The sequence below is a fragment of the Sminthopsis crassicaudata genome, chromosome 3 (assembly GCF_048593235.1).
Source record: "Sminthopsis crassicaudata isolate SCR6 chromosome 3, ASM4859323v1, whole genome shotgun sequence".
NCBI lineage: Eukaryota > Metazoa > Chordata > Mammalia > Dasyuromorphia > Dasyuridae > Sminthopsis > Sminthopsis crassicaudata.
Genome location: NC_133619.1, coordinates 181,956,738 through 181,979,024, shown reverse-complemented (window position 1 = coordinate 181,979,024; position 22,287 = coordinate 181,956,738). Strand labels below are relative to the sequence as shown.

The 22,287-nt window shown below is 37.1% G+C and overlaps 1 protein-coding gene across 4 annotated transcripts in view; it reads right to left on the bottom strand.

Moving 5' to 3' along the window:
• Window positions 1-14,595, bottom strand: part of TGFBRAP1 (transforming growth factor beta receptor associated protein 1) — a 60,435-nt gene extending 45,840 nt beyond the window's left edge. For 2 of the 4 annotated variants that reach the window (XM_074299706.1, XM_074299705.1), the window contains exons 1-2: window positions 14,179-14,595; window positions 4,070-4,286 (exon numbers count right to left, since the gene is read on the bottom strand). The gene's annotated coding sequence lies outside the window, so the exon portion shown is untranslated. Of the gene's footprint in view, window positions 1-4,025; window positions 4,287-14,178 lie in introns of all 4 variants that reach the window. The other 2 variants (XM_074299703.1, XM_074299704.1) reach the window with 1 other exon arrangement.
• Between the last annotated feature and the right edge of the window lie 7,692 nt (window positions 14,596-22,287).

The window sequence follows — 22,287 nt, the reverse complement described above, 5'->3', positions numbered from 1 at the left end:
AGCTAAAAAGTTTTTTTCTAACAAAGAAAATTAGAAGAGCAAATGACCTAGAACGTATAAGGAATAAAGAAATGGAAGGAATAAAAGGAATAAAGGGTGAGGTTTTTTTTAATTCAAATAATTCAGGATTTGTAGTCAGATGCTCTGGATTCAAATCACATTAGTGTGGCCTTGGACAAGTCACTTAATTTCTCAAAGCCTTTGTTTCCTTTTCTGTGAAATCAAGAATTCCTAGATTAGGAATTGTATGGTAAGGCAGGGAGAGAGTTTGAATCTTAAGTTTTATGACTAAACCCAAGGTTCTCTCTACTACAATTCAATTCAATACAAACATTTATTATTACACCATGCTGATAGTAAAACTGGTTTTCTGGAGAGCTAACACTCAAATGTCATTTTTAAATATGTAGGGGTAAAAAACAATTCTTAAGCATCTCATCTTCTGACAATACACATACACACACATATATGCACGTATGATAAATAATAGCTTAAGTATGATAATCTTGAAATAGAAATAGTACTATGAAAAAAAAATATTGCCTCTCAAGGAAGAGATTCAAATGCTGCATTTGTCCATGAGCAAATCACTTAACATCTTTGTTCCTGAGTTTTTTCATCTGTAAAATGAAAGAACTGGGCTAAAGGCCTCTGAGATTCCTTCTAGTTCTAGATCTATGAAACTGATTTCTTAACTGCCAATTCTTTTTTTAAATTTTTAAACATTTTAATGTAAAGTTTTGAGTTCTAATGCCCAAAAAGTTATCAAACTGTGCATACCCTTTGCTCCAGCATTGCTGCTATTGGGCTTATATCCCAAAGAAATACTAAAGAGGGGAAAGGGACCTGTATGTGCCAAAATGTTTGTGGCAGCTCTTTTCGTAGTGGTTAGAAACTGGAAGATGAATGGATGTCCATCAACTGGAGAATGGTTGGGTAAATTATGGTATATGAAGGTTATGGAATATTATTGCTCTGTAAGAAATGACCAACAGGATGAATACAGAGAGGCTTGGAGAGACTTACATGAACTGATGCTGAGTGAAATGAATAGAACCAGAAGATTGCTGTACACTTCAACAACAATGCTGTATGAAGAGGTATTCTGATGGAAGTGGATATCTTCAACATAAAGAAGATCCAACTCACTTCCAGTTCATCAATGATGGACAGAAATAACTACACCTAGAGAAGGAACACTGGCAAGTGAATGTAAATTGTTAGCTCTACTGTCTATCTACCCAGGTTACTTATACCTTCGGAATCTAATACTTAACGTGAAACAAGAAAATTAGGTTATATTGCAACATATGTAAAATGTATGGGATTGCCTGTCATCTAGGGGAGGGAGTAGAGGGAGGGAGGGGAAAATTTGGAAAAATGAATACAAGGGATAATGTTATAAAAAAAAATTACTCATGCATATATATTGTCAAAAAAAATTTTATAATTATAAAATTAAAAAATAAATAAAAAATAAAAAAAGTTTTGAGTTCCAAATTCTATTCCTCCCTCATCCCTCCCTGAAATAGTAAATAATCACATATAAGTTATACAAGCAATTATATAAAACATTTCCATATTAGTTATTTTATGCAAGAAGACTTGAATAAAAGAAAAAAAATTTTAAAGTAAAAAAAATATTTTTCAGGCTATATATTTAAACAATTTCAGTTATTTCTGGAGGTGCATAGTATGCTTCAAGATTGGGATTGTCACACAGGATTGTCTTGGATCATTGAACTGCTGATAGTTCACAAAATATTACTATTACAAAATTTGCAATTTCTATGCAAGATAGGGTCATATCTTGCACAATGCAAAATCTGCTCTTTCTGGTACCGTTGTAGCAACTACTTCATAAATTACCTTCTGCAAAAAAGCACAAGATACAAAGGTCACTGCCAAAAAATATCAAGTCACTGAACCTGCAAGTATATATTTATAATATATGTATGGCAGTGTTTTTGATAGTAAATGATAAAATGGCTTACAATGAGTATTTATAACTTACTAATTTTTTGGTCATATATATCCATCTATATCTATATCTATATCTGTGTGCATGTGTCACCTGCAATTTCCTACAATATGCCGCAACTCTCCAAAACTTCCTATTAAATTATTGATGGCCAGCCACAAATAGCTATAACAATGAATGTGAAATCTGGGAACGAAAATACATTTTTATGAACCTCAATAAAATATATTAAATATATATATATATATATGTATATATATATATATATATATATTGCTATTACTGTATAAAATGTTCTTCAGGTTCAGTTCATTTCATTATGCATCAATTCAAGAAAGTATTTCTAGGTTTTTCTGTAATCACCCTGAATGTCATTTCTCATAGTACAATCATATTCTATTGCAATCTTATACAACAGCTTGTTTAACCATTCTCCAATTGATGGGCATTCTTTTGATTTCAATTCTTAGCCATTACAAAATGAACTGCTATAAATATTTTTGTATAAATAGATCCTTCCCCCCACCACCTTTTTTTTTTTTTTTTTTTTTTTGACATCTTTGGGATACAGACCTAACAAAGGTACTGCTGAAAAACAAAAACAGACCTAGATTACTGGTAAGTGATGTTGTCATTTACTAGCTGTGTGACCTTAAACAAGTCACCTTACTTTCTAGGTCTCAATTTCCTTAGTGCTAAATAAAGGGACTTGGACTTGGACTAGATAATCTCCAACTTTTTTTTTTTTCCAGAAATAAAATATTCTATGGCTATTCTTCTAGAGTTTGAGCCAATCTGATCAACCAGCATGGGATCAGCCTTAGGCAAATCTACAAAGCAAATAAAGATTGATCTCAGTGCTATCTTCTCTATGAAGCGTTGAAGGAGTGCTGGACCAGGAGTCAGAAAGCCCTGGGCTTGAATCTCACCTGTCACTTATTAGCTATGTGACTGCAAGGAAGTCACTTAATCTGTTTCCTCATCTACAAAGGGGAGACAATGACACTTGTATTATCTATCTCATAAAGCTGTTGTGAGGTTCCAATGAGAAAATCTGTATTTAAAATGTTTTGTAAAACCAAAAGCATGGGGCAGCTAGGTGGCGCAGTGGATAGAGCACCAGCCTTGAATTCAGGAGGACCTGAGTTCAAATCTGGTCTCAGATACTTAACACTTCCTAGCTGTGTGACACTGGGCAAGTCATTTAATCCCAGCCTCAAAAAAACCACAAAACAATAGCAATGTCAGCTATTAGGATGTCCTAACTTCCCTGAAAAAAAAAATAAACAGTATTTTTTGCTCATTTTTTGTGTAACATTCTATCTGGACCTCTTCTTTCCACTTAACTTACCTAATATCTTAGTTATAGGTGTACTTGAACTTGTTTTTGTCCCTAATTTTGATTATAAATTCCTTGAGAACACAGCATGAGATCCATCTTTGTGTTCTCAGGACTTAGCACAATGTCTTATAGATAATACAAGTGGCCTACAACTTAAAATGTTTGGTGAATGAAATCTATCCAGCAGGAACGTGCTTAGTCTACCATTTCTGACCAGTCCCTTCCTTTCAGCTCTCAGCATCCCAATTTTCAACCAGACCTCCTTCTCCTGTTCTGTTGCCCAAGATTATTTTGTCAAAGAAGCGAAGTAGCAAATTAATTTATATTGAGGTAATAAAAGACTGACTAGAGAATTTCGGTAATTTGAAAATTGCCTTAGGACTTGGGCTATGTAATGAAGTACTAGAGAGAGCTCCCTCTTTGAAATGATACTCTGAAATAGGTTTAGGTTTATGGAAGCTGAAAGTGGGCTTTTCTGAGAATTAAGAAGGCCAAAATGCAGTTTTAAAAGTTGTTATGATTTGGGCATAGAATAGCTAAAAAGAAGCAATGAACCACCTGAGGACTCATTTTAAAGGAACCCAAGCTAGGAACTTAATCCTAATACTTGTTTTAAAGTCTTATCTTATCACAAAGAAAGCTTACAGAAGACAGCGTGTTAAGTCCTAAAGTGGAACACCAACCACATAACTTGAGCATTACCATTAATGTAAGATGGACCCTGGAAAGCAGTGTAAGTAGTTCACCTGGAAGGATAGTTTGGAGATCTGGTATCTAGTCTTGTAGCTGGTAGAAACCAAATGTTGACTTTATGGAATTCAATCTCTTTGGACTTCAGTTTCCTTTGCTATAAGATGAGGGGGGTTGGGCTATTATTGGATAAAATCTTAATCATCTTGAAAATTCAAAATTCCATGGTTCCTTCTGGTCAATATGTGACCTTCTGCAATATGCCACGTCTTTCTGCAATAAAACAAAAAGAGAGAAAATTAAAATAGTAAAAAAAATATATATATATATATATATAAAGGGGATACAGGAGTTCTCTAAGAATTTTTTTTTTTGTCCTCAGTGTAGAGAACTCTTTTTTTTTTTTAATTCATTTTTCCAAATTATCCCCTCCCTCCCTCCACTCCCTCCCACAGATGACAGGTAATCCCATACATTTTACATGTGTTACAATATAACCTAGATACAATATATGTGTGTAAATACCATTTTCTTGTTGCACATTAATTATTAGCTTCCGAAGGTATAAGTAACCTGGGTAGATAGATCGTAGTGCTAACAATTTACATTCACTTCCCAGTGTTCCTTCTCTGGGTGTAGTTATTTCTGTCCATCATTGATCAACTGGAAGTGAGTTGGATCTTCTTTATGTTGAAGATTTCCATTTCCATCAGAATACATCCTCATGCAGTATTGTTGTTGAAGTGTATAGTGATCTTCTGGTTCTGCTCATTTCACTCAGCAACAGTTGATTTAAGTAGTGTAGAGAACTCTTGATGAGAAAACTCCCTCTACCCATGCAGATCAATACCTTCTGTGCACTTTACCTTCTTAGAAAATGTCTAGAGTCACAAAGAAGCTAAGTGACCTGTCCAGGATCACCAGATCAAGTCCCATCAGAGATGGGACTTGAAACTAGATTGTCAAATCTTTGAGTACCCTTCTAGATACCAGACTTCCTCCTTAATATGTCAGAAGATCTGCCTCCTCAATTCTTCAGTCCTCCAAAAAGACATGAAATGAAATTCTAAAAATTAGTCTTTGATGGGAAGCAAATCACTTATTTTGGTTTAGAAAAAAATTTCCCCTTCTTATCACATACATACTTCATCCCTGCCAATTGTATTTCTACCATCAGCAGGGTCACCTAACAAGGAAACCTTTCATGAAGAGAAATTAAGATTTTGGTTTTTCCAGCACTTCTAAGAACATATTCTCTGTCCTCAAAATGTATTTACTTGAGTCTGTCTTCCAAACACAATCCTGCTACTCTATAATTAATCTTTGTTCAGTTTCTCTATTTCTTTATTCTATTGTGTTACTTCTACAGAATTGCCCAAAAGAGTACTTAAAGTGTAAACCAGGACTAAATATAAATTAATTCTTAAGAACACAACAGGAAGTACTTAAGTGATATGAGATACATCATGATATCTGTAAAACTGTGTTTAACTTTCCCAATGTTTAGTAGTAATATTTTAAACAAGATATGAAGTTCACAGGAACAATCTTCACCTATAAGGTCTCCAGCATTAGTTTTCATTTTGCCAAAGTAAATATCTTATATAGTGGGGACACACCACTCAAGAACTTCTTTAGACAAACTATCAGGAAGGAAGATATTCAGGCTACTGAAAATAGGCAAAGTTGAAATACATAAGACTTTCCCTCCAGGTGACATTGTACTGGTTAAAATAGTTTCCCTACATGATATACAATCCAACTACCTGGTGACAAATGTAGAAAACAAGCTGAGTAGAGATAGCCCACAGTGAACCAGCAAGTGTCCAGATGGTACCCATCAGCTGGTGTGAGATACAGGATCTTAGGACACAATTATCCAAGTTTGTACACATGTAGCCTGACTTCCTATAAATATAGTAACTACATCTTTTCACTTTATTGGGGGCATGTTCACATGCAAGCAAAACAAAAAGACCTTGGGCTTACCAGAAACCACATTTGAAAAGAACTTTCTGAAATTTCAAGTATATTTGAAGAATTATTTCTGTGAACGCCACAAATTCCCCAAGAGCCTTTTTTTACCCCTTGAGATGCCAGCCAAAAAAAAAAAAAAAAAAAAAGTGGAGGATATTCAGAGATTGATGCTCTAACCAGTGCTATATATAGCCTTGATTTCTTGCTTTCTTTCCTTCCCTGGTCTTATCTTTTGATTCTCATTATACCATTTCCCAGTCTCTGGCTGAAGAACTAAGAAAGTAGCAAAAAAACAAAAAAACAAAAACAAACAAACAAAAAAAAAAACACTAACTTTGTGACAAAATAGAAGTGGGATCAGGGGCAAATAATTTGATTTCTTTGAGTCTTGGTTTTAATAGAATTAAACAGTTGCACTAGATGACCTCAATATCTTTTATATTGTGTTCTTCTAATGATTAAAGTATTCTACTTTTTTCCCATGGGATTTTTCACTTCACAAAACATGGGAAAAAAAAAAAGGGAAATAAGTTTTCAGAAACCTTGATTTAAGAACCAACAAAGTCAGATCATTTTAAGAGCATTCAAAGATGAAATTGAAAGGATAACAACAAATAGATGAAAAATGGAACAGGCCCATTGGCTTTTCCATAAAAATAAGCAAACAAATAGACCATCATCAATGGTTACAAATGAACTATATTTGGAATCAACGCTTCAGTAGCTGGTCAGCATCAGAAATACAATCTTGGATCTCTTACACCTGTGTGATTCTGACTAAACCATTTAAAGTTTATGCCTCTCTCCTCATCTGTAAAATGAGATGAATGAACTAGATAAATCTTTTATCTCTAAGTTTACAATTCTATGACTGGGGGGAGGGGGGAGAACATACCATATTTTAAAAAGTGATTGAAAGCAAATTTCAACTACTAAGACCTATTTACTCATCTTTATTAAATCTTTATGTGAATGGCCCAAATATTAATATCCTTATAGTTTTCATAGCATTGATGTTTTCCAAAGTTTTCTCCAGCAGACCACATCTTCACATTTATACGACTAAATGAAAGGTACAGGGAATATGAGATCCTTTAAACCTAATATCAGACTATCTATTGATCCTTGTTATATTTCACCTTTTGGTTTTGGACAGGTTTTCTAATTTATGAATATACTGTTGAATCCTGATTCTATCAAACAATACATATTTATTAAATATCCATAGTAAAACAAGCACCAGATGATAAAAAGTCAAAAAATAAAATTATTGCTTTCAAATAGCTTATATTCTATTAGGAGACACAACATGTAATATGTATGTGTATGTTACATATAAATACACGCAATATATACACATATATACACCCAAAAGAGTAAATTTCTTTAGTGAAGCCACTAACCATTGGGGCTAGTGAGATCAGGATCAGGAAAGACTGTATGAAAAAGGTATCATTTGAACTAAGTCATGAAGAAAGTTATTCTTCAAGACAGAGGTGGGACAGTATTCCATGAATGAAGACAGCTAGAGAAAAGATCTGGAGATTTAAAAAGACGGCTGTATGTGAAATAAGTCAAGAAGGTCAGGATGGCTAGACTGTCAAGAAGGGGAACAGGAGTGATGTATAAAAAGGCTGGAAAGGTAAATTGGGTCAAGGTTTTAAAAACCAAACAGTATTTTATATTTGATCCTAGAGGCAATAGGAAGTTCATGAAGTTTAACCATTGAGGACTGATATGGTCAAACTCATGTGTAAGTAAAGTCACTTTGGTAGATGTATTGAGTATGGATTAGAATGAGAAGAGACCTGAGAAGGAAGACCAATTAGGATGAATTGCAATAGTTCAGGGGAGAGGTTATAAAAGCCTGAATTAAGGTAGGAGCTGTAAGAGTAAAAGAATATGACTGATGTTGAGAAAGGAATATGATGGATGTTGTAGAAGTAGAAATAGCAAAACAGTGACACTGGATATTAAGGATGAAAAAGAGTAATGAATCTAGGATAAAGCCAACATATCAAATTTAATATAATGCAATGGTGTCCCAAGTATGAAATATGGAAGGAAAAAGATGAGATCTTTTTTTGGACATGTTCAGTTTTAGATACCTAGAGTTATCTAAGTTGAAATGTCCAAAAGGCATAGAATGGATTGGATCTCAGATTGGGAATGGACATATCAATCTATGAGGCTGCATAGAAATATAATTAAATTCATGGTAGCCTATAAGATTACCAAGTGAGAAAGTATAGAAAGAAAGAAAGACCCAGGATAAAGCCATGGAGTGTGAAAAACAAAAGAACAGTAAGAAGTTGGATATATAGAGTCAGAAGAAAGGAAAACATAGCTAACTTGACATTAGCTATCCCTTAAAAAAAATACTTTTTATTTAATATTATTTCCCAGTTACATGTAAAACAATTTTTTACATTTTTCTTTTACAACTTTGAATTCCAGATTCTCTCCCTTCTTCCCTACCCCCATCCACCATTAAGAAGGCACATTTGAAATTATACAAAACATTTCCATAAAAGTCACTTTGTGAAAGAAAACATAGATCTCCCCTTCAAAAAAGAAAAAAATCCCTCAAGAAAATAAAGTTTAAAAAAAAAGAGTACGTTTCAATCTGTACTCAGAGACAATTAGTTCTTTCTCTGGGTATGGACAGCACTTTTCATCATAAATCCTTCAGAATAGTTGTGGATCACTGTATTGCTGAGAATAGTAGTCATTCACAACTGATCTGCCCACATAATTGATTATTACTTTGCACATAACACATTTCATTTTGCTTAATTTCATGGAGGATTTTCCATGTTTTTCTGGGATCATCCTGCTTATCATTTCCCACAGAACAGTATTCCATCATAATTATATACCAATTATATCACAATTTATTCAGCCATTCTCTAATTATGGGCATCCCATTAATTTCCAATTCTTTTTCCTGAGAAGAGAGCAGCTGTAAATATTTTTGTACATATTTTTAAAAATCTCTTTTCGGATCCATGCCTAGTACTGGGTATTGTTAGGTCAAAGAATATGCATGATTTTATAGCCATTTGAGTATAAATCAGCTCCCTACACATTTGAGAAATGAGACCTTTATCAGAAAAACTTGCTTCAAAATTCTTTTCCTAATTAATATTGCTAATAGTATTTCCTTCCTGTTTATTCTACTCTCCCTTTCCTTTTTCCTTGACCCTTCTCAAGTGTTTATGATTGACTATCTCCTCCTCCATTTAGCTATCCTTCTTAGCTTTATGCCATCCACAATTTTAAAAAGCAATTTTTTTGTACATTTCTATATTGTCTATAATTTCATCTAGAGCATAAAAATGAACAGAATAGGGTATTATGGAAGCAAACTAGAAATTCCTCTACAAGTTGATAGCAATCTACTAATCAACACTTTTTGGGTATGGTTATTAAAATCCGCCTCCCATTTCTAAAATTTGTTTAAAAAGATATGCTGTCAAGTATTTTACAAAATAACATCTTTACTCAACAATAATATTACTAATTAGGATTGTTTCCCAAGGTGATCAAGAAAAAGGGGAAAAAAAAAACCTCTATGTTCTAAAACATTTATAACAGCTCTCTTTGTGGTAACAAAGCATTCAAAATTAAAGGGCTGCCCTTCAATTGAAAAATCACCAAACAAGTTATAGTGTATGATTGTGATGGAATACTATTATATTGCAAGAAATGATAAATAGATTGATTGTACTGTTAACACCAGTCCAAGAGAGACCAACTTATAAACATTGAGTGAAGATCTTTAGACTATTTTAAAAAACAGTGCTTTCCTCAGTGTAGTATTTTCCAAAATATTGTGTTCCTTTTGGGGGAGAAGGGGGGCTACATTTTAACAGTTAACTAATTAGCTATACTTTCGATTGTGCTATTAAAGAATCTAAGTTTCATTTAATTGTATGTTATGAAACCAGTGGTTAGCTTTTTTCTTATATGACATAGTAATTTTTGTATTAATATTTGACATTAGGAAATCCTAGCCAATATGAGAAGTTATTCTACATTCATTTAGCAGTTCTGTAGTGTGTGTGTGTGTGTGTGTGTGTGTGTGTGTGTGTGTGTGTGTGTGTGTAAAATAAATAAAGAGCTAAATTATGGAATATCCTTCAAACACCTGGCTCCAGAATATAATTACTTTAATGTATTTCTAATGAGGACTGGATTCTAACCAAGATGAAAAGGCTTAAACTCATTAAGTAAAATATCTAGAGTTTTCTTTAAGGGAATCTCAAATTCTTAACACAAATAGCAGGGGGGGGGGGTGTCTATTTAAAAACCTTTTAAATATATCTAGACTTCATTTTCCTTCAATAAAAGGGCCAGTAGAAGCACTTCAGTGTTTCTACTCTATCCTCTGACAGGATATAGCCATCTATAAGCCATCACAGATCAAGGATCTTTTAGAACATATGTGAGCCTACACACCTGTCAGATTGGCTAAGATGACAGGAACAAATAATGATGAATGTTGGAGGGAATGTGGGAAAACTGGGACACTGATACATTGTTAGTGGAACTGCAAATACATCCAGCCATTCTGGAGAGTAATTTGGAACTATGCCCAAAAAGTTATCAAACTGTGCATACCCTTTGACCCAGCATTGCTGCTATTGGGCTTATATCCCAAAGAAATACTAAAGAAAGGAAAGGGACCTGTATGTGACAAAATGTTTGTGGCAGCCCTTTTTGTTGTAGCTAGAAACTGGAAGTTGAATGGATGTCCATCAATTGGAGAATGGTTGGGCAAATTATGGTATATGAAGGTTATGGAATATTATTGCTCTGTAAGAAATGACCAGCAGGAGGAATACAGAGAGGCTTGGAGAGACTTACATCAACTGATGCTGAGTGAAATGAGCAGAACCAGAAGATCACTATACACTTCAACAATGATACTGTACGAGGATGTATTCTGATTTAAGTGGAAATCTTCAGCATAAAGAAGAGCCAACTCACTTCCAGTTCATCAATGATGGACAGAAATAACTACACCTAGAGAAGGAACACTGGCAAGTGAATGTAAATTGTTAGCTCTACTGTCTATCTACCCAGGTTACTTATACCTTCGGAATCTAATACTTAACGTGCAACAAGAAAATTGGATTTACACACATATATTGTATCTAGGTTATATTGTAACACATTTATTATATATGAGATTGCTTGTCATCTAGAGGAGGGAGGGGAAAATCTGGAAAAATGAATACAAGGGATAATGTTGTAAAAAAAATACTCATGCATATATACTATCCAAAAAAATTATAATTATAAAATTAATTAAAAAAAAAAAAAGGAAGTGGATATCTTCAACAAAGAGAAGATCTAATTCGGATCCAATTGATCCATGATGGACAGAATCAGCTATACCCAGACAAGGAACACTGGGAAATTAGTATAAACTGTTTGCATTTTTGTTTTTCTTCCCAGGTTATTTTTACCTTCTGAACCCAATTCTTCCTGTGCAACAAAAAATTCGGTTCTGCACACATATATTTTATCTAGGATATACTATAATACCTTTAACATGTATGGGAATGCCTGCCATCTAGGGGAGGGGGTGGAGGGAAGGAGGGGAAAATTCGGAACAGAAGGGAGTACAAGAGATAATGTTATAAAAAAATTACCCATGCATATGTACTATCAAAAAATTATAATTATAAAATTAATAAGAAAAAAAAGAACATATGTGAGCATGGAATGAGATGCTGAATGAGATGACCTCTGATAATCATACTCCCCCCCACACACTGGGGATAAGTGACTCGCCCAGGGTCACACAGCTAGGAAGTATTAAGTGTCTGAGACCAGATTTGAACTAGGGTCCTCCTGAATTCAAGGCTGGTGCTCCATCCACTGCGCCCCCTAGCTGCCCCCTAATAATCATACTTTTGGATAAAAATTATCTTAGAAATAAATACATGACTGACAATGACACAGAAAAATGAATGACAGCTAAAAATGTATTGGTATAATTTCTATTCTAACCATTAGCCTAACTAGAAATTATGCTACAAAATCTTATTCAGAAACATAGATCATTCATTGTCAAATATATTACTCAAAACACACAGAAATGAAGTTGTGAAACCTAGAGGTCTTCCTAACTTTAGAGAGGATGGAAAGAGGCTCAAAGATGAACTGACTTTTCTGAAGGTCTCCATAGTTAGTCTGAGAATCTGTATTAAAACCCAATTCTCTAACTTCCCAAGCCAATGCTCTTGCCATATTACTGCAGCTGTTCAAAAAGAAAAAAATGCTGAGCCAGAGGGCTGGCCTCAGTGGGTGTTTGGGAGAGGGAAGGAAGTAGATTTCAGCAAGCAGAAGGGAAGGGGAAACGCCAAAGACTGTCCGACGTCTTCTCCCCCCTGTTTTGTAGTAAAACTTGGATGGCTTCCTACTTTGTTTTAACTATGAAAGAGGAACTATATGGAACACAGACCCTGTTTGCGGGATGAGGGAGAAGTCTCCGAGAGGCACTGTTAGCTCTCTGAGGTGAGGTTGTGTACTCCGAGGGCCTTTTCCCGAACCCAGGACTCTGGGCCAGCTCCAAGCGTGTATGAAGCTAAGTTCCGGGGAAGTTTTAGAATCGTGAAGGTGTATCTTCCCCAGATGGGCACGAGAGCCTCATGGATGAAGAGGCGCTGACTCCGGTGTGGGGTCCCGATTTTAGGACGGGTAGGAGAGCTGAGGGCCGAAATCTTGGGAGAGTCTTCTAATGGTGTGAGAGGCGGACTCCTCTTGCATACAGAGTTTCCCCTCGGTAGGGACGGAAGACTTAGTTATTCAAGCACCTGTACTTGCAAATACTGCTATTGGGTTCACCTGTCCGGAAGGAATCCTTTTAGTTGAACTTGACCCCTGAGCAGTGGGGGGGGAGGGGGGCAGCTAAGGGGCGCAGTGGATAGAGCACCAGCCCTGAATTCAGGAGGACCAGAGTTCAAATCTGGTCTCAGACACTTAACACTAATAGCTGTGTGACCCTGGGCAAGTCACTTAACTCCAGCATCAGGAAAAAACAAATGAGTAGTGGGGCAGCAACATCAGCCTTCATTTGGACTAGGGGCCGGTTCTCAAAACTCTGGCCTACAAATAACATTATACTGGGGATTCATCCCATATTACAGCACTCATATTCACATCCATGACTTTTCACTGCTTTAATATGCCAAATACAATAATATGCTAACATGCTGACTTCCCTGGAAACAAATGGATGAAGCCTCTCACAGTGCAGTAATTTTTTTTCTTTCTTTAATTTTTTGGGATTTTTTTTTGCAGTAATTTCAATAGTGATTAACCCCTCACTCCGTTAACTTCCAACCCACAGGCCTGTATGCCTTCCTTTTATATTAATAATGACTACAAGAATCCTGGTGGGCATCAGGCAATCCACACCCTTGTCAGCTTTGTGAGGTCAAGTTCAACTAAAAGGATTCCTTCCGGACAGGTGAACCCAATAGCAGTATTTGCAAGTACAGGTGCTTGAATAACTAAGTCTTCCGTCCCTACCGAGGGGAAACTCTGTATGCAAGAGGAGTCCGCCTCTCACACCATTAGAAGACTCTCCCAAGATTTCGGCCCTCAGCTCTCCTACCCGTCCTAAAATCGGGACCCCACACCGGAGTCAGCGCCTCTTCATCCATGAGGCTCTCGTGCCCATCTGGGGAAGATACACCTTCACGATTCTAAAACTTCCCCGGAACTTAGCTTCATACACGCTTGGAGCTGGCCCAGAGTCCTGGGTTCGGGAAAAGGCCCTCGGAGTACACAACCTCACCTCAGAGAGCTAACAGTGCCTCTCGGAGACTTCTCCCTCATCCCGCAAACACACACACGCAGGCTCCCCGGCTCTGAGGTTAGAACATGCACACGAGCTACCCTCTTAAACCACATGCACACGCACACTCCACGTACAACTTCCACATACACACATACCATGAGCCACACAGGGAATCACACACACACACACACCACAGCACACATACACACACACACGCACACGCACACACGCGCGCGCGCACCAGAGCCCAGCGGGCCCCGAAACCCCGCCGCCCTCCACATGCTCGCTCGCCCCTTCCCCAGCTGGCTGTGACAGCCCGGCCCGCCCAGAGTCCCCGCGGCCTCGCCGCCGCCGCAGCCGCTTCCTCCTTACCCGCTTTAGCCCAGCCTAGGCCTCCCCGGTCAGCTCCGCTCCACACCTAGCCCCGCTCCGGCGCCCCGCCAACTGCACGCAGCTCCTGCTGAGCCAGCGGCCGAGGCCCGGGACCGCTGGGTCCCCGCACCACGCGCCCTCGGCCCGACAGCCCCGACTCGGCCCCGACTCGGCCCCGCCCGGCCCCGGCTCCGGGTTGGCTCCGCAGCTCCCCCAGGGGCTCAGTTCGGGCCCCGCCGCCGCTTCCCGTCACGTGGGGGCCCGCCCCGAAGTACGACAGAACGACGGCGGCCGCCTCTGATTGACATCTGAGAGGGGAACCCGGCGCTGGATCCTGCAGGCTGTGGTCTTCTCCCCCGCCCCCTCTCTCCTTCCAGTGACAGAGGGGGAGGGTCACGGAAGGCGGGGGTTGGGCTTAAAGCCCGTGCAGCCCCTCCCCTTTTTCCCTTAGGAGTGGGCGTGAGGACTCGTTTCTCCGCCTCACTCCCCGGTACCTGGGGATTCGCGGAGCCCCCTCTTCTCTGGGCGTGGAGCTCGTAGCCTAGGACATTTGGGCGCCCGAGAGCGCATCTGGGCAGGTGTTTCCGTAGTAGCTGGGATTATAGTAACATTAGTTCCGCCTACATCTCCTTCACTTCTCCTTCCTCCCGCCCTTTATCTTCTCTCTTTCTCCCCTTCTCTGCTGTTTTCTCCTTTTCCCCTCTTTCTTTCCTCCGAGCTCCCTCTCACCCTGTTTCCTTCCTCCTTCCCTCCTTTTCCCCTTTTCTTTTTTCTCTCACCCTTCCCCTTTTTGCTCCCCTCTTTCTTTCTTCCTCTGCCTCCTCTCTCTCTCTTTTCCTCTTCCTCTCTCCCTCCCCTCTACTTTCGCCCCCTGCAAAAGGAGGGATGGATCTTCCCCTAGATATCAGAAAAGACTTTCAGATTTGAAAGATGAGTTAAAGGAAGGTACCTCCTTGACCTTAAATCTTTTTTCCTTCCAGACGTTGAAATGATGCCATTAGAGATTTATTCCACTGGGTCTGGTCAGTCTTTTAACATCCTGCTCTGCTCTTGGGGAGTAATAACCCTTTAATGTTTCGTGCCTTTGGTGTAAATTTGCTTGTTTGAAATCGTAGGTTGGAGTGCATTCGAGTTAAACTTTATTATAAAAATCAAGCCTGGCTTTTTGCAGAAAGATTTATACAATTCTGATTCGGAAAAAGCTTTGTTGGTTGAAATTCTGAATATGAATGAGCTTCTCCCAGAAGCCTTAAGAAAACCCTAAGCACTTTGCTGAGACTGGGAACTTTGGGTGTTGCCTTTGTAGGCTTAATGATTGGATAGGCTGAATTGTTTTATTTCCCCTTTTTCTTCTTCTCCCCTTAATTACAGGAAATGGCTTTCTGGCTGGAAGGGGGCAATGAATTTTTAGTAAATATGTACTGATTCAGATGATACAAAAAAATGATATCAACTAGAAAATAAAATTATTAAAGAAACAAAACAAAACAACTACTCAGCAACATCTTTCCTCCTGACAATCAGGACCCCAGAATGTTGAATAAGAATGCTGGTCTTGGAACGGAGGTGATGAAGGCCCTTTGAGACAAAATTTTGCCTAGACCTACTTTACCTTGGGCTAGCCCTGGTACTAAGAAGCAAAGCTGTTCTTGGCTACATGTCATTTCTTTGTCCTCCCTAGTCAACCCTCCCTCCATTCCCACAAATGTTAAATCTAGATGGAGCGGAGGGGAGACAAATTCCATATTATTTTCTGGAGTAGTTTAACTGAGAGTGAAGAAGGAACCCCAAAACTCAGAAAAATCCTTAAAGGAGAAAACCTTCTTGGATTCTGCCTCAGTGAGGGGACTCCACCCCAAGCACAAACAGTTTCATCTTTGTTATCTGGGTGGAGGGCTGAAACCAGCCAGAAGCCAACATGGGACTCCTCCCACAAGTCTCCTTCAGCTTGTAGCCAAAACCCCCCATTATAAAAGAGCCAGACTGGAGCCCTCTCTTTGCAGAGGGTCTAAACATGCCAGCACCATGCCTGGCACCCTGCCTAGCACCCCAAAGGCTCTCTGCTCACTGGAATGTTTCCAGTGCCTTCCTCTCTTTATTCCCATAATAAACCTCTTTTATCAATCTAGGTTTTCGGGTCTGTACATTCCTTTACAGAGAACTGCTTGCGCTGCCACTAGACCTCTTTTAGATTTGGGTATTCCAAATCTAAACCTCATCAAGAGGACAAGCAAATATAACTGAAAAATTCAGTATGGTCAGAAAAGTGTACTCTTAATTTTTATAAAAATTATGACTATATTCCCTACATTTCCAAATATAACTCTCCCCCATGCCACTCCTTCTCTTTCATCTCCCTATCCCCTCCCAAGGAGCCATTCCTTACAACCATTAAAAAAAGGCAAGGGGGATAAACAGTTTGGTAAAACTAACCAACACTTTAGTAGAATCTGATGGTACATGTAGTGTCCCATATCCTTAGTCTCCCATTTCTGCAAAGGGAAATAAATAGGTACATTTCTTTTTCTAAGTCAACCTTAGTCTTCATAATCAGAAGAGATACTCCTGGCAAAAACAACCTGTACAAAGCAAAACACTTCTCAGCTGGTAAATCACTCACTGAAATATTGTCTTTTATCTGTCTTAATAAAGTAAAGGTTAGTTAAAATATTAGTGTGAAGGTCCTAAATGCTTGATGGCCATTTTAGCTTACTTTATGTCATCTTCTCCTGTCTATCAACTAATCAACTAATGTTGTACCCTTCTCTTACTCCTAAAACCCCTAAATGGAAGGGAAATGACATTCCACATATCTACTTCCAAACTTCCAACCATACATTACACTTCTTCTAGTTTACATTTTGAAAAATATAAAACCCTCACCAACATAGATTTTTTTAAAATGCATTTTAAATGTACATTTATTTAGAATTCATATTCCCATTTAGATATTTTTTCTTTATTCCTCTTGATTTATATCTATATCTAATATCATTCTTTGGTATCAGTGTTCAAGAGTTAAGCAAAGGCTTTCAATTTTATCCCCATTACTTTTTGAGTGTTTGGTAGTAGATTTTCTAATCTCTGTTATAGTTTTAAATAAAGTCACTGCATGGTCTAAAATACATAGTTGTGAATAACTATTTTTATCTTCAGTTAAATAGAAGGAGAAGAGCAAACTAGATTTTCTTTCCACAGATCTTTTAAACTCTACTTGAAAGAAAGGTTTACCTTTTTGATACCAATCGTCTTTCACTGATGTATGGTTATGAGTCATGGAATACCATAATCCTCCAAAACCTAAAATTGATCACCAAAAGAGCAATGAAGAGTCGTATGATAGGTTTGAATAGGCTACAAACTGCTATATATGACTAAATATGTAAGAGTATTGGTGTAACATATGTTATCAATTAAATATATGATGGGAAAAAAAACTAAGAGGGATAGCTGATAAATAACATTTAGAATTGGTACCTTCTTGATGTTGAAAGAAAGTAAGAAAGGACCTCCGCAATTTAGGAATCAATTGGTTTTATTGGAGGATATGGACAATAGCCATATAGAATTGGCAGTTATGGATGGGTTATGAATGATTTTGAAAAGATAACCACATAAATGGTATCACAAATCCACTAGAATTGTTGTTCATCCTTTGTTCTCAAAGAAAACCAATGACATCATGGGGGTAATATTTTGACCTGCAAATGAATTGGATTTAAGTGAAGCAGAGCTGTGTAGTCATCAACCTCATTCCTCCAGACTCATTGGGGTCCTAGAGCATAACAGAAGGCCAGAGATGCAGTGGGGGACTAGTTTAGAAAAATTGCCTATATGGATATATAGAAATACTTTTCATTTATCTGCTTTAAAAAGCATAAGTAGTGCTTGTGTTACTACTTTATATAGTCTACAATGCAATACTTAAGTCTTCTTTATCTAAAAAAAAAAAAAAAAAAAAAAAGAGGAAAAAAAAAAAAACTCCAACACCCTAATGTTAACCCTGCCATTGCCTTAGGTAATTGTCATATATATCTTACCCATTCACTACTGAACTTTCAAAAAGAATAGTCTGTATTTGGTTGCTTTCACTTCTTCACCACTCACACATTCCTCAGTCCCCAGAAACCTGGCTTTCTTTTCTATTCATTCACTGAAATTGTCCCTATTAAAGGTCTACAATATGACATATGTCAGCCAAACTTATGAATCAGTTTATTTAATAATATGTGTAGCATAAGGAATGAAACCTGAATTAGATATTCAATTGACTGTTAGGAGATGATCTACACATTCTATCACTTGATGTTTTACAGAGCAAGAAAGAGATATGAACTGAAAGACTGATGATTAAATATAAATTTCAAGCTGTTAAATAGATGCTGAATATATAAACTGAATTAACAGTTATTGGATCTGCATGCTGTTTCAAAACCCAACTTTGATATTGAATAGTTAGCTGCTGAACTAGATTCATTTCAATAAACATTTTATTAGTCAATCAACAAGCAATTATTAAGTGCCTTTTATGTGCCAGGTGCTACTATGTAAGAAAATCCCTTATCCCAAGTTGTTTATGTGGCTGCATGCAACTACAAAAAAGTTAATTTGCTTCTATATATTATATGTCTAATCTGTTTCACAGACCAAGGCTTTTTGTTTCTTACCCAGTACCAAACTGCTTAGTGCTTACAGATTTGTAATTCAGTTTTAGATCTGGTACTGCTTCCTTTCCTTTTTTTTTTTTTTTTAATTGATTCTCTAGATATTTTCTCAGTATGCATTTTGTTAATTTTTTTTCTAGCTCTATAAAATAATTACTAATTAATTGATATTGAACTAAATAGATAAATTAATTTAAGCAATATTGTCATTTTTATTGTTTGTTTTTGTTATCCATGAACAATTAATATTTCTCAATTATTTAGATGTTTATTTGTATAAAGATTGTTTTGTAATTGTGTTCATATAATTGTTGAATGTGTATTGGCAGATAGACTCCCAAGTATTTTATACAATCCATGCTTATCTTAAGTAGAATTTTTCATTCTATTTCTTTCTGTTGGATTTTGTAATTATTTATTGAAATGCTGGTAATTTGTGTGGATTTATATTATATCCTGCAACTTTTCTAAAGCTGTTTTAATTTTTTAGTTGATGCTCCAGAATTCTCTAATAAGTGAGATGCTTTGTTTCTTTGTCTTTGCTTATTCCTTTGATTTGTTTTTCTTTTCTTATTGCTAAAGTTAGCATTTCTAGTACAGTATTTAATAATAATAGTAATAATGGGCATCTTTGCTTTACCCTTGTCTTATTCAAATCCACCCTTAGCTTATCCAAATTACAGATAATTCTGACTCATTTTAAGGAAAGCTTCATTTATTCCTATGCTTTCTAGTGTTTTGTTTTGTTTTTAACAGGAATGAGTATTGCATTTTTTTCAGAAGTTTTTTCTCTTCTATAGAAATATTTACTTGATTTTTGTTGGTTTTGTTATCAATATGATAAATTATGCTTACAATTTTCCTAATATCAAACCAACCCTGTTTCTGGCATAAATCTAGCCTACTCTGAGGGTTTTGATCTTTGTGATATACTACTACAAGTAAGGCCTCTTATAAAAATGACATTTCAGATGTACCTGGAAGAAAGCTACAAGCTCTAGGAGGCAGGAATAAAGGATATTCCGGGCATACAGGACAGTTTGTACAAGGACTGGCATGGGAGAAATGTCATATATGTGGAAAAGCAAATAACTCAGTCTGACTGGAACATAGAGTGCATGAGTCTTAGTTATGTGTAAAAAACTTGGAAATGTAAATTGCAGCTGAATTGTGAAAGACTTTAAATGCCAAGAAAATTTGTATTTTATCATTTAACCAATAGAAAACTATTAAAACTTTTTAAGCAGAGGAATGACATGATCAAACCTTTGCTTTAGGGATATCAATTTGGAAGTTGTTTGGAAAAATGATTTGGAAAGGGAGAGATTGGATACATGGAAATCAATTTGGAAGCTATTGCAGTAATCCTGCAAAAAATGAGCCTGGTTTAGAACAGTTGCTATGTGAGTGAAGAGAAGTGACTGTTATGAGATATATTTGAGATGGAGGATCAACAAGAATTGTCTCCTGATTGAATGAGGTATAAAGAAGGAGGAAGAGTGGAATATGATTTTTAAGATTATAAACCTGCATCATTGGAAGAATGGTGATTTTTTTCAGCAGAAATTGGAAAGCAATGCAAAAAAGAGAGGGTATTGTGTAATATTCTCTCTAAAATGTAATAATGTTCTCTCTTGAGGTTTTCTAGGGGTCTCTGGAAACAGCCTTCATTTCAGTTCAGTAATCACCACAAGTGCAGCCAGGGATTAAAGTCCAAATCCTTTATTGTCTCCTTCAAAGTCTTGTCTCCTTCATATGGGGCTCTGCTAGTTTTTCTGGAGGCCTACCTTTCTCCTTGGTTCTGAGAGCTTGAGCTCCTGCCTGCCTTCTCTGGCTTCTAAACCTCCCTGACTTCAAAGGTTAATGCGTCAGCCTCCAGTCACCACAAAGGTGAACGATGGAATGAATCTGTCTCAGCCTCCTGAGAGCTCCTCCTTATATGTTCCACACTGAGAATACATCAATCATTACATCACTAGAAAACTATTATTTGTTGTAGGATTAAATCAATGCTAAACTAGATTTAACCATTGTCTCCTTAATTCCACTTAGTACCTTGTTTCAAGTTCTGACCCATAACATCTCCTTGTAGGATCAGATCAATCATGCAGAATCATACTAAATTAGATGATTATTATTTCTATCAATTCTACTGTCTTAGTACCTTGTAAGAATCCTTTGTTTCAAGTTCAGGGTTCTGGCCCATAACATATTGGGAAAAAGTTAATGAATTCTGTTTTATGTATGCTGCATTTAAGATGCCCATAAAATGTTTAGATGATATCAAGCACACCTTTGGAGATCGAGGACTGGAAATCTGGAGAAAGATAAGAAATGATTTTTTTTTTATGATGATCAAAACTTTATAAAATATGTAAAACTCTTACTATTCTAAGTGTGATTCATATTAAATTCCTTTCTCATAGAGGTTATCTATCATTGTCACATTAAAGAAAGATTTTAGCAGGTATTTGCTTTTTTAGAAGTCACGATCACAACTTATTTCCAATATGTGCATATACTAGAAATTTATATAATTATAATAGCTTGCCCATCTATTTCAACTTTGTCATTTACAAAAGTTATTTCATTTGATATTCACAACAGTGAATGCTGCAAGGAAGTGTTACTATGAGGTGTTCAGGACCAGTTTTTTGTCCTGACACTTCTGGGTATCTAGGGAAATGAGCATCTCTTCTGAGCTCTACAGACTTCCTCTAAGAATCTGGTTTGTGATTGCATTAGCTTAAAACTAAGAACTGTTAACTACAACTGTTATTAAGGCATTGAAAGAATGGAAAAAGGATTTGACATCAGAGAATTTAGGGGCAAATTCCACTTCTGCTCCTTATGGCTTTGGATAAGTCACTGAATTTCAGGACTCAAGTTTCCTCATTTATAAAATTAGAGTAGAACTAGATGATCTCAGAGGTGCTTTCTGACTCCAAACAGAAAATAGACAATTAGGAGAAATGCTCCTAACTGGGAGGATGGATAACTTCATGTCTGGACATAATGGACATTTATTCAATAACTAAGTATGGATTAAGGGCCCGCTATGTGCTCCAGGAATTTTTGGTTTCCTGATTATTTTGACGTCAGAGAAAACGCAGCCAATTACCTCGCGTTCCGTTCTTTTTATTATTTCCTCCCTTTCTCTGGCCAGTTCATTAGTGTTTCTGCTTCTTGTTTATTTTTTTTAAAATACCCTTAAAGCACCACGATCTACGTACATGTTATATTATGGAAGATCAGTGTGGCGAGTTCCCATATAAACCACAAACCCGTGCTGTGCACAAGCCGTATCAGGGCCCTTGCCAGCCTGGGCGGAGGTAAAACTTCCACATTACCAGGGTCACCCAGTCTCAAGGGGAGCGGGCGGGGGCGGGGCGGAGCGAGACTTGCTCAAGGAAACGACCTTGCCTGCCCCGCCCCCTCACGTCAC